Source organism: Ambystoma mexicanum, chromosome 3q (genome assembly GCF_040938575.1).
Source record: "Ambystoma mexicanum isolate Mex_15411 chromosome 3q, UKY_AmexF1_1, whole genome shotgun sequence".
NCBI lineage: Eukaryota > Metazoa > Chordata > Amphibia > Caudata > Ambystomatidae > Ambystoma > Ambystoma mexicanum.
This window is the reverse complement of record NC_090926.1, coordinates 677,220,351-677,233,879: the sequence shown is the minus strand read 5'-3', so window position 1 is coordinate 677,233,879 and position 13,529 is coordinate 677,220,351.

The following is a 13,529-nucleotide window of genomic DNA, read 5'->3' as shown; positions in this document are numbered from 1 at the left end:
CAGCAATTAAGCCTAACAGCCCACACATGAAGAAACCTCAGAGACATAAAAGGCCCCCTCAGTGGCAGGCAATTGGAAGGAGTGGAAGCAGCTGGAACTGTGACTGGAATGCGGGCTGTTGAAGTAGTAGCAGAAGAAAGAAGGCACGAGGCTTGCAAACCAAACAGAAGTGGGAGAACAAGAAGAGGATCCTGTTCCCCATATCCCTGAAGTGCAGAGGCTGCAGAACAGAAGACATGCAGGGGAGCTGTCTTTTTCCATGTGAGCCTGATTGCCATGTTTGCGGAGCTTTGGGCATGCAGGAGACCAAGGCGACAAGCAACCATGGGTCTCAGGAGCGAGAGGGGCACCCAAAACGTGTGCCCGGACCAGAGACACCTTTTCAGGAGAAGGGTGTGGGTCCATACTGAGCCAAAGCAGTAGATGTTGTGGCAGAAGTCGGGAAAGCAGTGCAACCCGCAGAACGAGTTTCTAAGAAGCCGTTGAGTGAAGACAGTGTTCTAACACATTGTGCAAGGTTTGCCGGCAACAGTATCTAGCTCCCTGTTAGCTTGCGTAAATACTTAAAGTGATTGGAAGTTGTTTGCTGCATCTAAAACTAACTGAACAATGGAATTGTAGCACTCGCGTATAACATGAAAGGTATTATACTCTCGTAAGAAGCTAATGTTTCTTAAAGCCATTGTTTAGGTATTTAAAGACTGTTACTACTTAAAGGAGTGGTTGTGTGACCCTAATTAAGGAGAGGGAATGCTGGTAAGACCATTACCGAATACCTAATCTTTACAATACAAGTGTTACAATTTTGAACTTGTGTAAATTACATGAAAGAATGGTTATGTGTGCCTAATTGTAAATCCCAAAGGAGGAGTGAACTCTATCCTTCACTTTCACACTGGAATACAATTATACCTTGAAAACTATATCAAGAAGTAGTTGCATGTGCCTAATTGTGATTCCTAAAAAAGACTGAATTCAGTTCTTTATCCTAACACGGCATACCTTTCATTCATTTAAAGAAGTTAAAGTGTATAACTATTGAAGGAGAGAACAAGCATTGCCCAAGAGTCTCCCCATATTAACACTGAAACCAACCTTTCTCAGAGTTAACAAGAAATCTAATTGTATTGTGAAGTTGATAACAGTTGATTGGCCTATGATACAAGTGTGCAAGTATTACGTGAAGCTAAAAGAGTGGCACCTAGGTTTCTGGGCAATTAATTGGGCTGATAACTGGCAGAAAGGTACAGGTAATGTTGGGGAAGGGAAACTGGCTGCTTGTAAAGACTATTCTAAAGTTGACTCAACCTGTAGTTCCTGAGACTGTGGAGGACAGAGAGAAGTGAGTCTCAAAGGCAAATCCAGGTTGTTATTGTGGCAGACAGACGGGAGAGGCAAAGAGGTGGCTCCTTTTGACAAGAGTTATTCAGAGGAAGAGTGCCTTGCTTATGTGAAGTTTTTGAATTACTTTGAAGTGTGTCTTGTCGAAGCCTGTCTAAAAGTACACATTACTGAAGCTGTGGTAGTAGGCCAAAGTACTGTAGCTGGGTATCTGGTTTTCAGTGGATGCAATATTGTAGTAGTCAAAGAGAAGTACAGTGAGACAAAGGTGACTGTTCTCATAGTGAATGAAGTAGAAGTGAAGTTTTTAAAGTTGAAGCAGCAGCACTAAGAAGTCGTCCTGACAAATATACCACTGTGAAGCCTAACACTGTAACCAAGAGAATACTAACTGTTAACCAAGAACTGTGTATCACTAATAGTTGTGGATATTGTGTTTCTTTTCAACTGAGTCAATTCTTCTCGAAGAGGTGACAAAGCATCATGGCCAGGATTACCACTGGTGCTATTTGGAGGCAGTGGAAAGCAGATATTTCACCAAGGAGAAGAGATTTGCTATCATTGGAACTTTGGTTAACAAACTTTTACATTGACTTTCAATTATTAAGAACTGACTTGAGACATTTCGTTCCTTGGTTTAACATCAACAGACCTGACCTTGAATCCTGGGGAAGTGAAATCCCCCAGGACAATAGAAAGTTATTGAGAGATGGTGAATCTTGTTCATCTGATGCTGTATTAGCATATATGTTCTTTGTATATTTGTTGCTAAGTGTGAGGGCCAGTTATCCTGTATTAAGAGTGTTTCCGCTTAGCTTTGGTTAGGCAGGTACATTCTCAGCAGAGTGGGGATAGTGAGGCATGTTTAAGTATATTTTCATTAAAAATAAAATGGCATGAGTTAACACATCATCAAACAGTTGTCTGCCACGTATTACTGACCCCTTGTATATGGTGTCAGAGTGGGATCAGAATAAGCTGATACAAACCGGGGATCCAATATGTATATGGCAGATTCTGATTAAACAGAAGTCAAGTCAGAAAAGGTTTGGTCTGAGCCCATTCTTCCTACTCGTGCCACATGCACTTCCATTCAAGACCTGGTTCTAATGCCTCCCTTGCAGGGGAGAAAAGGAGCTTTGATTCCTGTTCCGTTAAAAGAAACGGGAGGATAAGAGAAGTCCCTTGTTACCAGTGCTATCTTAAGATAAATGTAGGCATAACATTTTTCAACGTCTCAGGCCAAGCTATCCTTCCCAAAAAACAATATGTTGAAAGGAATGTGTACCATCTATATTTCCTGGAGAATCATATGATACCAAGAAAGGACACATTGATAATGCCTTTATTAGTAGAGGTAGAATGTATTTCCCATTTATATATGCCTATGTTATACCTGACCAAGGACCCAGATGTAAGATGTACACTCTTATCTCTAGTGTAAAAGAATTGAGGTTCCATGATTCTCAATTTTTCAACTACTGCCAGTGAAATACATCGAGGAGATACAGTGGGCAGGAGCAGGCTGATGTATGATGTAGCTTGGGAGTCATGAAATCTGGAGAAAGTTATGCCAAATCATGTTTTGAATGAACAAAGACATTTATTTTCTATCTATGATCTTTATGACACTCCCTCTAGTGAGATTAAAAGGGAAGAGCATCAAAATACCATATTATATTGTATTGAGAAGGAGAGTTGTTGCCCTAACCTTGAACCCCTTTATCAAGATCAGTCAAATGAGACTTGGAGTTTAAAGGGGGAACACAACTATAATCATCCTACGGAGATGGGGAGATCTAACCATAAGATATCAAATTCGTATATGTCTTCCTCTCTGACTAAATAAATAAATGTCCACCTGAGGACAATTCTAAAAATGGACCTCTAGGTTTTAATATATCTAAAAAAACATCTCCAGAGGTTTCAAGGAAAACACCTCACCATTTAAAGATTTTGGGTTGTCAGAGAAAGATATATGTCCTGAGTCAAGGTATTTGAGATGTGGATGTTTTGAACAGCATGAGTACGGATGTCAGTCGCAACGTCCATGTCTACCCTTAAAAATAGCTCAATTGTTAAAAGAACTAACTTTATTGAAGGGGACTACAATTTTGTTAAGAATAAAATGGCATGTGTTAACAAATTATCGAACAGTTGTCTGCCTCACATTTCTGACCCCTCAAAATAGGCACAAGGGTCTGTTGGGGATGGTGAGGGGTGCGATGGGTGTGTTGGGGATGGTGTTCTAGGTTGGGGGTGGGTGTGTTGGGGATGCTGTTGTGGGTGGGTGTGGGTATGTTTGTGATAGTGTTGTGAGGGGGTAGTGGGTGTGTTGGGGATGGTGCTGTGGAGAGGTGGGAGGTGGGGGTGTATGCACATTTACACATTAAACATGAGTTCACTCGTAGCAATTATAGGACATTCGTTTTTGTGTTCGGGTGATTTTATATTCATGTGTCAGTATTTACATTGGTGCATAAAATGTGGTAAGTAAACGTTTCAATAAGAATTGTCCATTAGTTCCTGATGGACCATTCGTCTGTCTTGGATCTCCCCCCACACACCACCTGCCAATGCTTCGCCCACAGGAAGCCTCATCAGGGCTGGAATGTCCACCTCAGGGGGTATAGGAACATTCCTCCTGAGCCACACATTGTGCAGCATGGCACAGGCTAGCACAATTTTCCCCTCCTTCTCAGGCCCATACGTTAGTGCACCTCCAGTCCGGTACAGGCAGCAGAAACAAACCTTGAAGAGGCCTAAGGTCTGCTCTATACAGACCCTGGTCTGGACGTGAGCCTCATTGTAGGCCACCACCTATGGCGTCTCGGGATCCCGCACACGTTTGATGAGCCACGGTAGCTGGTGGTATCCAGAGTCACCTGCAAGGACAAATGTCAAAGAAGTCAGTCACAGGGAACTGCATATGTGTTTCCATTTACTACAGCATGTAGATGTAGATAGACATTCTGTGCATGCATTCCAGGTTACATTGCACTACATGTCTCGCAATCAATGTACTTGTATGAGGAATCAATTACTGTTTGCATTATTGTGTTACCCCATGCACTCAGGTCCCTGCCAGCAGTAGGCGTATTCTGGGTCTGTAGTTGTAATGGCATCATGCCATAATGCCTGTTGTGAGACTGTGCATTGCTCTCATGCATGTGCCCTGATGAGTGGACAGTTGTACCTCAGCATGATCATGTCTACTGCATCTGTGACATGATGGTGTCACATTCCTGTGTACATGGCTTGACTAATGCCAGTGTTACCTTTCATTGGTGCTGTGTTGCACTTTGTGGATCAATGTAAAGGTATGTGCTATGTTGCATTGTGGTACCTGGAGTCATGTGCATGTTGGTAGGCTGTTTGGGCGAAGTGCGTTCACATAATCATTGTCATCATCATCATGTTCTAGTCCTGTGGGTTGTAGGCTGTCATCTGTGCAGTGAGAGGTTAGGTCATGCATGTACACGGCATGCATATTTGTGTAGTTGATATGCACCCCTTCACATTACTATTCAAAATTGCAATTGTCTGTTGGCAATTGTACTCACCCACAGTTCATGTCTGTTGCCCTCAGTGCCTCTCCATGTATCCTGGCAGTGTAATATTGCGTAGGACCATGGCATCATGGGTGGATCCCAGTAAGCGGGCACAGTACTGTGTAATGTGGAGGTTGGGATCGCAGGTGACCTGGATGTTGAGGGAGTGGAAGTGCTTCCTGTTTTGTTATGGCTTCTCTGCGGACCACCAACACCAAGCAGGTACAGTCTACTGCACCAATGACATTTGGAATGTGCCCCACAGCATAGGGCCGTGCCTTCATAGCATGAACTTGTGATGGGCTGGTGGGCAGGGAGATGTACCGGGACACATGGTGCAGTATGACATCCAGCACATGTCCAAACAATATGGAGAATGTGGGCTGTGCAATGCCTTGCAGCATGGCCACAGAGTGCTTGAAGGTGCCAGTAACCCGGAATTGCAGGATATACAGTAGCTTGAGGAGCAGGGGTACAGCTATTCTGATGTTAATGCTGCTCTCTAGGTCAGCCGGGATTAGGGTGAGCAGCTCACCTATGGTGTCTCGGCTCAGCTGGTAGAGAATTAACAGCTGGGTGTCTGTGTAGGTCCAGGGTGTGGTCCAGGCCCTGGGTATGAGTGCTTGCCTCGCTTGAAGTCTCCTTCTCTTCCCTTCTGCTCCCTGTGCTGCTCTTCTTGCCTCTGCACATGGATGTGCAGCCTGAGCAGCTGCATGTCCCATACCCCAATAGCGTGTGGCAGCGTAGTGTTTGGAAGTGTGTTTCGGGAAGGCGTGTGCCTTATGTTGCCTTCATGGGTAGATTGGTTGCCCTTTGGCTTCAGGTGGAGGTAACTGTGCTGTGGTTTGGGTGATATTTCCACCCAATCTTGACGGTATTACCATCATATCCCAACTCGTGATACAATGGTAATACCATTCTGGAATTCCAACCGTATTACAGTCTATGGTATTTTTCAGCCGACTGTATTACTGTCAATGGTATTACTGTCGACTTGTGATTCGGCGGTACAGTTAATTTGGCAGTAATTCCGTCACTGCCACTTTTACGATATACTGCCCAACTCTTGAGGGCCAAAGTGTGAACGCCGAGCATAGGAAGGCGTTGGACAGATGATGTGTGTGGACAAGGAAATATGGGACAGTGGGCAACGTTATCGAGTACCGGTACCCTCCTCGTGCTTGGAGAAGCACCGGCCCTCAATAAAGCCAAAAATAAGAAGTGCAGGCACCGAGGGTCAGTTAGTGCACTGTCCTGAAGTCCCCCTTCAGTAGGTTCGGAGGGATTTACCACATTAAATTGTGAATCTACTGATATGATATTATACGGATGATAGGCCAGAGTGCATTGCAATGGCCACTAAATAGTTCCAAGAAACGGCCAAGTCCTGAAGGAACCACCGGATGCCTCGTTCCCTCTCCAGACCTTCCTACGAATTCTCAGAGTGCGACAGTAACTAAGCAACACAATCAACAGGCTTATTTTTGACGATTCCACCCGAGGTTGCTTGCCCTTTTTAGAGCAGTACTATTAAGACATCCCAAGGTCTATGATACATGGTTTGAAATTCCTAGATCATGTATATTGTTCCTTTATCCACCTTGATCTGCATCTTCGTATCCCCATTCCAAATATTAAGATAAAGCACTTGTGAATGCTTGGTACAGGGTCGGACTGGGACAAGAAATAGGCCCGGTCACCCAAAAAAAAGTGGCCCACCCCTCGCCTCATGACCCTTGACCTCTGATGACATCACAGGAAGTGATGTCATTTGACCCCACTTTGACCCCACGAAAAAGTGACATCCCGGGAAGCGATGAAACACGACCTTTCACTCCTTGATTGGCAAATTAGGAAGTGGCATCAAATAGCATTGTTCCTAAGTACACCAAATTACTGTGAATCCAAGCAGACGTCCAAGGCCAAATGATAATATGTTATTATATAGCACTTACGCTTAAGCTCTTTTTTATAGAACACATGTGCATACAAAATCACCCAACCTGTGTTGGTACTCATTTATTGACCTAAGAAGGATGAAAGGCTTTTTGAATTAAAAAAAAAATAATAATACATTGAAAAAGAATATATATATGTTTTCTATTTCATTTTCCAAACTGGCCCAGGCATGGCCAGACACCGCCCCCCACTCCACAGGGACGATTTCGGCCCGGCCACGGGCTGAAAGGCTGAGGGGCCAATCCGACCCTGGTCATTCGACAGCTGATAATGTATTCCTCGACGGTATTACCATTTCTGTCCGTTTATAGCTTTAAATGGGTCTGTTCTAACCGGCTCTCAGTACCTGCACTTCTCATTATAGGCAACATTCAGGACCGGGACTTCTCCAAACTTACCAGAGTACCGGTACTCAATAACTTGGAGAGGAGGACATTAAATAATTTTCCAGAGTCTTTTTCAGAGAAAGCTGTTCCTTTTCCCTCGTCCCAGTCACCCACCCACTGTGTCCAATGACCAGGTCTCCTTCTCGCCCCTCACTGCATAACAAAAGAAGAGCTGAACATGAGGGCCTTGTCGCCTTTTTATTGTTCTCAGCAGGGCTTTTTCTAATGAGTAATGGTTTTGGTAATAGGAACTGTACTGATGTATTTTCAAACTGAGATCCCACACCCACAAAGCTCAATTTGCCTACTAGGAATGTTCCTTCTTTCAAGACAATGCAAGTGAGCACAAATTAAAACTCCCCTTTAAAACGTTGCTTTTGTCCATGATGACGGAAAAGAGAAAGGATATACTTTATGTGAATATTCACCTTTGCTTAATATCATGCATCATGTTAACACATTATCCATTCCATTCGGAAGTAGCCAGAATCTTTACATTCTGGTGCTTGTAGACCTAGATTTCCCCCTTTAAACCACAGGACTGCAAGTTTACAGCAGAAATGGGCTTAGGTTCCCAATTGGAATATATAATGTTGGCATAAAAGACAATAAGCTGGCCATTTGTTTCAAACAATTACTTTTGGCAGGAGCCCTTATCACACAATTTATTTTATTGTGTGTCTTTAAGTGCTGAGTATATAATTAAGATATTTTGAGATGTGCCTTATTTTACATTCTGGGACTTTAAGGCTTCTCAACTTGTCAAAAACAAATGCACTTCCTACAGCATCTGATTTTAATGAAGGTGGGTATTTTAATGAATCAGAAGGATTTGTTCCTTTTTTCCTGGGTGAGCCACCCCCTTTGAGGCTAGGGAGATGAGCCCGCTCAGCAAAACCCTCCTTAGGGGTTTGGGAAAGTGGGACCTCACTCCTCTCAAAGGCACAAGGACTCCCCTTCCCATAACGCATTATCTGCGTCCATAGGAATCTGAGAAACTGGTGTTGTACTCAGCTGTGGGACTCAAAATAATACAGAAAGGGCTTCTGGATGTTTGGCTCAAGACAATGCTGGTCTCTTCGTAAACTTGACAGCTGAACAAAAACAACAGGCCCTTTTTGGTTACGTAGCGAGAATGAAGGCACAATTACCCTTGAATGGAGCAGAAGAAGAAATACGCAGAGGCAAGTCTCTGACATGAGCATGTCACTGTGGGGTGGATCTGTGACGCGGAGAGAAGCAGGAGAATGCAGTGGCGTCACTAGGGAGGTTTAGGGGGTGCAGAAAACCGGGTGACACCCCTCACAGGGGGTGACACCAGCTGTGCCAAGTACGCCTCGTCACCCCCTATTTAAGCTACTTTATAGGTTGCACATTTGAGCAATACAAAGGCAATTGCTAAAGGGTGGAGCCCATTTCAGTCACCACCACTGCGGCGCTGGCCCGACAGTGAAATTTAATAACCTGCTAACGAAATGTAGCTGCAGGAATCCCTGCTGCTACATTTCATTAGCAGGTGTGCATGTTTCACTGTCGAGCCGGTGCTGCTGAGTGAAGTAAACATCCCAGCCCATGACCCTCGGTCACGGGCCGGGCAGGGATGTTTACTTCAATCAACGGTGCCGGCCCGACAGTGAAACGTGTTAACATGCACATCCCATTAGCAGGGTTGGAAGGCGCTGCAAATGTGTGAAGTGTGTGTGACACCCGATGCGGTAACTCATGGTGTCACCACCCTCCAGTGGGTGACACCATGAGTTACCGCACCGGGTGTCACCAACACTAGTGACACCACTCGGAGAAGGAGAGAGGTGCTGCTGAGCCGGCACAGAGCCATGCACAGTCAGTGAGGCCAAGGCCGAGTAGAGACAGCCTTACCTGGAGGTGCAACCACATGGAGGATGTGGTCGAACCGGTGCCCGGCAAATGATGCCAAACCCAGAATGCAAGGGAGTAATGAATCCTCCACTTACAATGCGAAAGCCGAGGAGCAGAGAAATGCTGAGACAAGTGAAACACCAGAAATGTATGGCGCATGCCACCTCTACCATGCAGATGTCACCTCACTGGAGAAATCCATGTGATACAGAAGGTATCAACTTGCTCTAGTGGAGGGGGCGGGGAGAACAGAGAGCAAAAGGGGAAGTGGAAAGGTTTAACCCCATACCAGAGGCATAAAGGCCCAGAGAGATAGATAGAACCAAGTAATAATAAGGGTTACGGGAGCCCAAGAAATCCAAAACATTGTAATCAGACAAACGGCTCACAGAAACCCCCTAGAACCACGAGAGATATATGGACAGAGGGGTTACCAATACTCCAGGGAGATTAGCCTGCTCCGGACTCAGACAGAATTGTGAATGTTAGCAAGTACCACATTAAGACAGAATTGTGAATGTCAGCAAGTGCCACACTTGGATAGAATTGTGAATGTTAGTGAGTGCCACACTTCGATAGAATTGTGAACATTAGCCTGCGTCACATCTAGACAGGATTGTGAATGTTAGCAAGTGCCACACTTGGATAGAATTCCGAATTCCGAATGTTAGCGAGTGCCACACTTAGATAGAATTGTAAATTATAGCAAGTGCCACACTTAGATAGAATTGTGAACATTAGCCTGCGTCACATCTAGACAGGATTGTGAATGTCAGCCTGTGGCACATGTAGATAGAATAGTGAATATTAACTATTGCCACATATAGACTGCATTAGGAATATTACCAATGCCACATTTAGATAGAATTGTGAATGCTAGCTTGCTTCGCATCTATACAGGATATCGAAGGTGGGCCAGTGCCCCATTTGGATATAATTGTGAATATTGGCATGCGTCATATACATTCAGGATTGTGAATATTATCCAGCGCAGGATCCAGATAGAAATGCAGAGATACTCATGCACTACATCTAGAAAAAACGTGGAAATTTAACACATATCACTTCTAGATAGCGAGGCCAATAGCCAACCCACTAACAATTTCACCCATATGCATACACCTCTCAAACTCTAACCAAACACAACCACAACCCTAAAGCACAACAAACTGCACAAACTTCACTACACCGCATGAACAAAACAAACCAGAAATAGCTTTGCACAACAGCACATGACGGCTACTGACCGGAAAGCACCCCCAGGTTCAGCAAACAGTGTTAACCGAACTGAAGCTGCCAACAGCTCATCACTGCTCTCTTGCACTTATCCTGCTCGTTCCTACTAACTCAACCCCCACCCCCTTTTTTTTTTCAGATCCGCTGGAGTGCCAGGGGACCACTCCGGTGGTGATAGTGCACGGTACAAATATCCTTTAACATTAACATTAACATAAGTGAGGCTTTGGGACAAAGGAACCCAAGTGGTAGTAAGAGGGATCACTGATATCCTAGAGAAATAAGTGGCACGTTGAAAAAGAGGAACTCAATGGAGTTGAAGAAACATGGTTGTTGTAGACTTCCAATGGCTCACAGAACCCACCTCAAGAGTTGAGTGAGCCGCATAGGAAAAGGTGTTTTCCGTACCCCAGAGAGATAAGTGAGCCATTGGCACAGAGGAACCCCACGGTTATCGGAGCCCAAGAAACCCAAATATTGTAATCACACAAATGGCTCACTGAAAATACAAGAACCAAGAGACGCATTTGGAAAGAGGGGTTACCAATAACCCTGGGAGATAAGTGATATATTGGGACAGAAAATCCCAAGGGAGGCAGAGAGGCCCAATAAGAAAACTGAAGAACAGATTTGAGGGGAGCAGAGAGGCAACTTGGACATTTGCAGGGTAATTCATAGAATTTCGCAGAAAAGTGTCGCAAGCGGCTGGCGCAGAGTGTCTGCGTGCGATTGTCTGCGCCAGGCACGTGCGCTAAAACTGATTTCCGCACATAGCGTATTCATGGATTCCATGCTCCCAAACCAGCCGTGGCGCAGAGAATCGCAGCGACCCTGCAGCAGCGCCAGTAACGCCCCCAAGAACGCCCTCGCGCAAGGAAAAGCCATCAACATCGCTAAATCATCGCAAAGGGCTGCGCTAACCCTGGACCAGTTTACAGGGCTGCCAAACAAGGAACGCAAAGCGGTCAACCTTCATATCAGGAGTACGCGGGAAGTTTTACACGCGATTAGCCAGGGTACGTGTATTACAGGGGTACGCGGGAAGTTCAACACGCGATAGTCCAGGGAACGTGTATTACAGGGGTACGCGGGAAGTTCAACACGCGATTGTCCAGGGAACGTGTATTGAAGGGGTACGCGGGAAGTCTTACATGCGATTAGCCAGGGCACGTGTAATACAGGGGTACGCGGGAATTATCACACGCGATTTGGCAGGGTACGTGAATTACAGGGGTGCGTGGGAATTAACACACGCCATTTTGCTGGGTACGTGTATTACAGGGGTGCGTGGGAATTATCACACGCGATTAGGCTGGGTGGGTCCTCACAGGTGTTCCCTGTACACCCTCCACGGCCCCTGCAGGCAGCCCACAAAACAGGGGACTACCCTGCACACCTGCTCATGTCCCCCTGCACCCCCACCCCCCAGCAGTGCAGGGGCATCCTCCACCAGGTCCCCACCCATGTCTCCCACCACCCCCACCCCCCAGCAGTGCAGGGGCACCCACCACCAGGCCCCCACCCATGTCTCCTACCACCCCCACCCCCCAGCAGTGCAGGGGCAGCCTCCACCAGGCCCCCACCCATGTCACCCACCTCCCCCACCCCCCAGCAGTGCAGGGGCATCCTCCACCAGGCCCACACTCATGTCCCCTATCACCCCCCGCCACCAGGGGCACCCTCCACCAGGCCCCCACTCATGTCTCCCAGCGTGCTACGTGTATTTCAGGGGTGCGCGGGAAGTTCCACTCGCGAATAGCCTGGGCGCGTGTATTTCAGGGGTGCGCGGGAAGTTCCACACGCGAATAGCCTGGGCGCATGCATTTCAGGGGTGTGCGGGAAGTTTTACACGCGATTTCAGCAGGGTACGTGTATTTCAGGGGTGCGCGGGAATTCTCACACGCGATTTGGCTTGGTACGTGTATTACAAGGGTGCGTGGGAATTATCACACGCGATTAGGCTGGGTGGGTCCTCACAGGTGTTCCCTGTACACCCTCCATGGCCCCTGCAGCAGCCCACAAAACAGGGGACTACCCTGCACACCTGCTCATGTCCCCCTGCACCCCCACCCCCCAGCAGTGCAGGGGCATCCTCCACCAGGCCCCCACCCATGTCTCCCACCACCCCCACCCCCCAGCAGTGCAGGGGCACCCACCACCAGGCCCCCACCCATGTCTCCTACCACCCCCACCCCCCAGCCACCAGGGGCAGCCTCCACCAGGCCCCCACCCATGTCTCCCACCACCCCCACCCCCAAGCACTGTGGGGCACCTGCCAGCAGGCCCCCACCCATGTCACCCACCACCCCCACCCCCCAGCAGTGCAGGGGCAGCCTCCACCAGGCCCCCACTCATGTCTCCCACCACCCCCACCCCCCAGCCACCAGGGGCACCCTCCACCAGGCCCCCACTCATGTCCGACTCATGTCTCCCACCACCTCCACCCCCCAGCAGTGCAGGGGCACCCACCACCAGGCCCCCACCCATGTCTCCTACCACCCCCACCCCCCAGCAGTGCAGGGGCATCCTCCACCAGGCCCCCACCCATGTCACCCACCACCCCCACCCCCCAGCAGTGCAGGGGCAGCAGGCAGTCAGGCAGCAGCAGGTGGGAGCGTGCTCGGGGCTCTGGGGGGCAGTAGTTCGGCCTTCCGGGCAGGAGCGTGGTATTCCGTGTGCGTACGCGTGGCCAGCTTGGTACGGAGTGATTTTGCACGTGAAAATCCTGCACGTCAGCGTGAAAACTGAGGAAAGGCCCTCAGCGCGTAAGCGCGTCTGTGACGTGACCCGCACAGGTGTATCCCACACAGCACGTGATGACAGAGCACACGTGGAAAGACTGCACGTCAGAGTGTAATCGCGTGTGATTGGTGGAAATGGCCCTACACGCAGAAGTGACAAAGCATGTAATTGGTGGAAATGGCCCTACACGCAGAAGTGACAAAGCGTGTAATTGGTGGAAATGGCCCTACACGCAGAAGTGACAAAGCATGTAATTGGTGGAAATGGCCCTAGCGCGTACACGCCGCGTAAGTGACGCTGGACGTGTGGTCCTGTATAAAAGGTACGTGTAGAACACGTTTTCCTTGTACGTGCTTTTCGTGGAGAGCGAGTGGGTGAATTCTGTACTTCTTGTCGTTTCACACGCGATTTACTTCACGGCGTTTCAAGTTCGTAT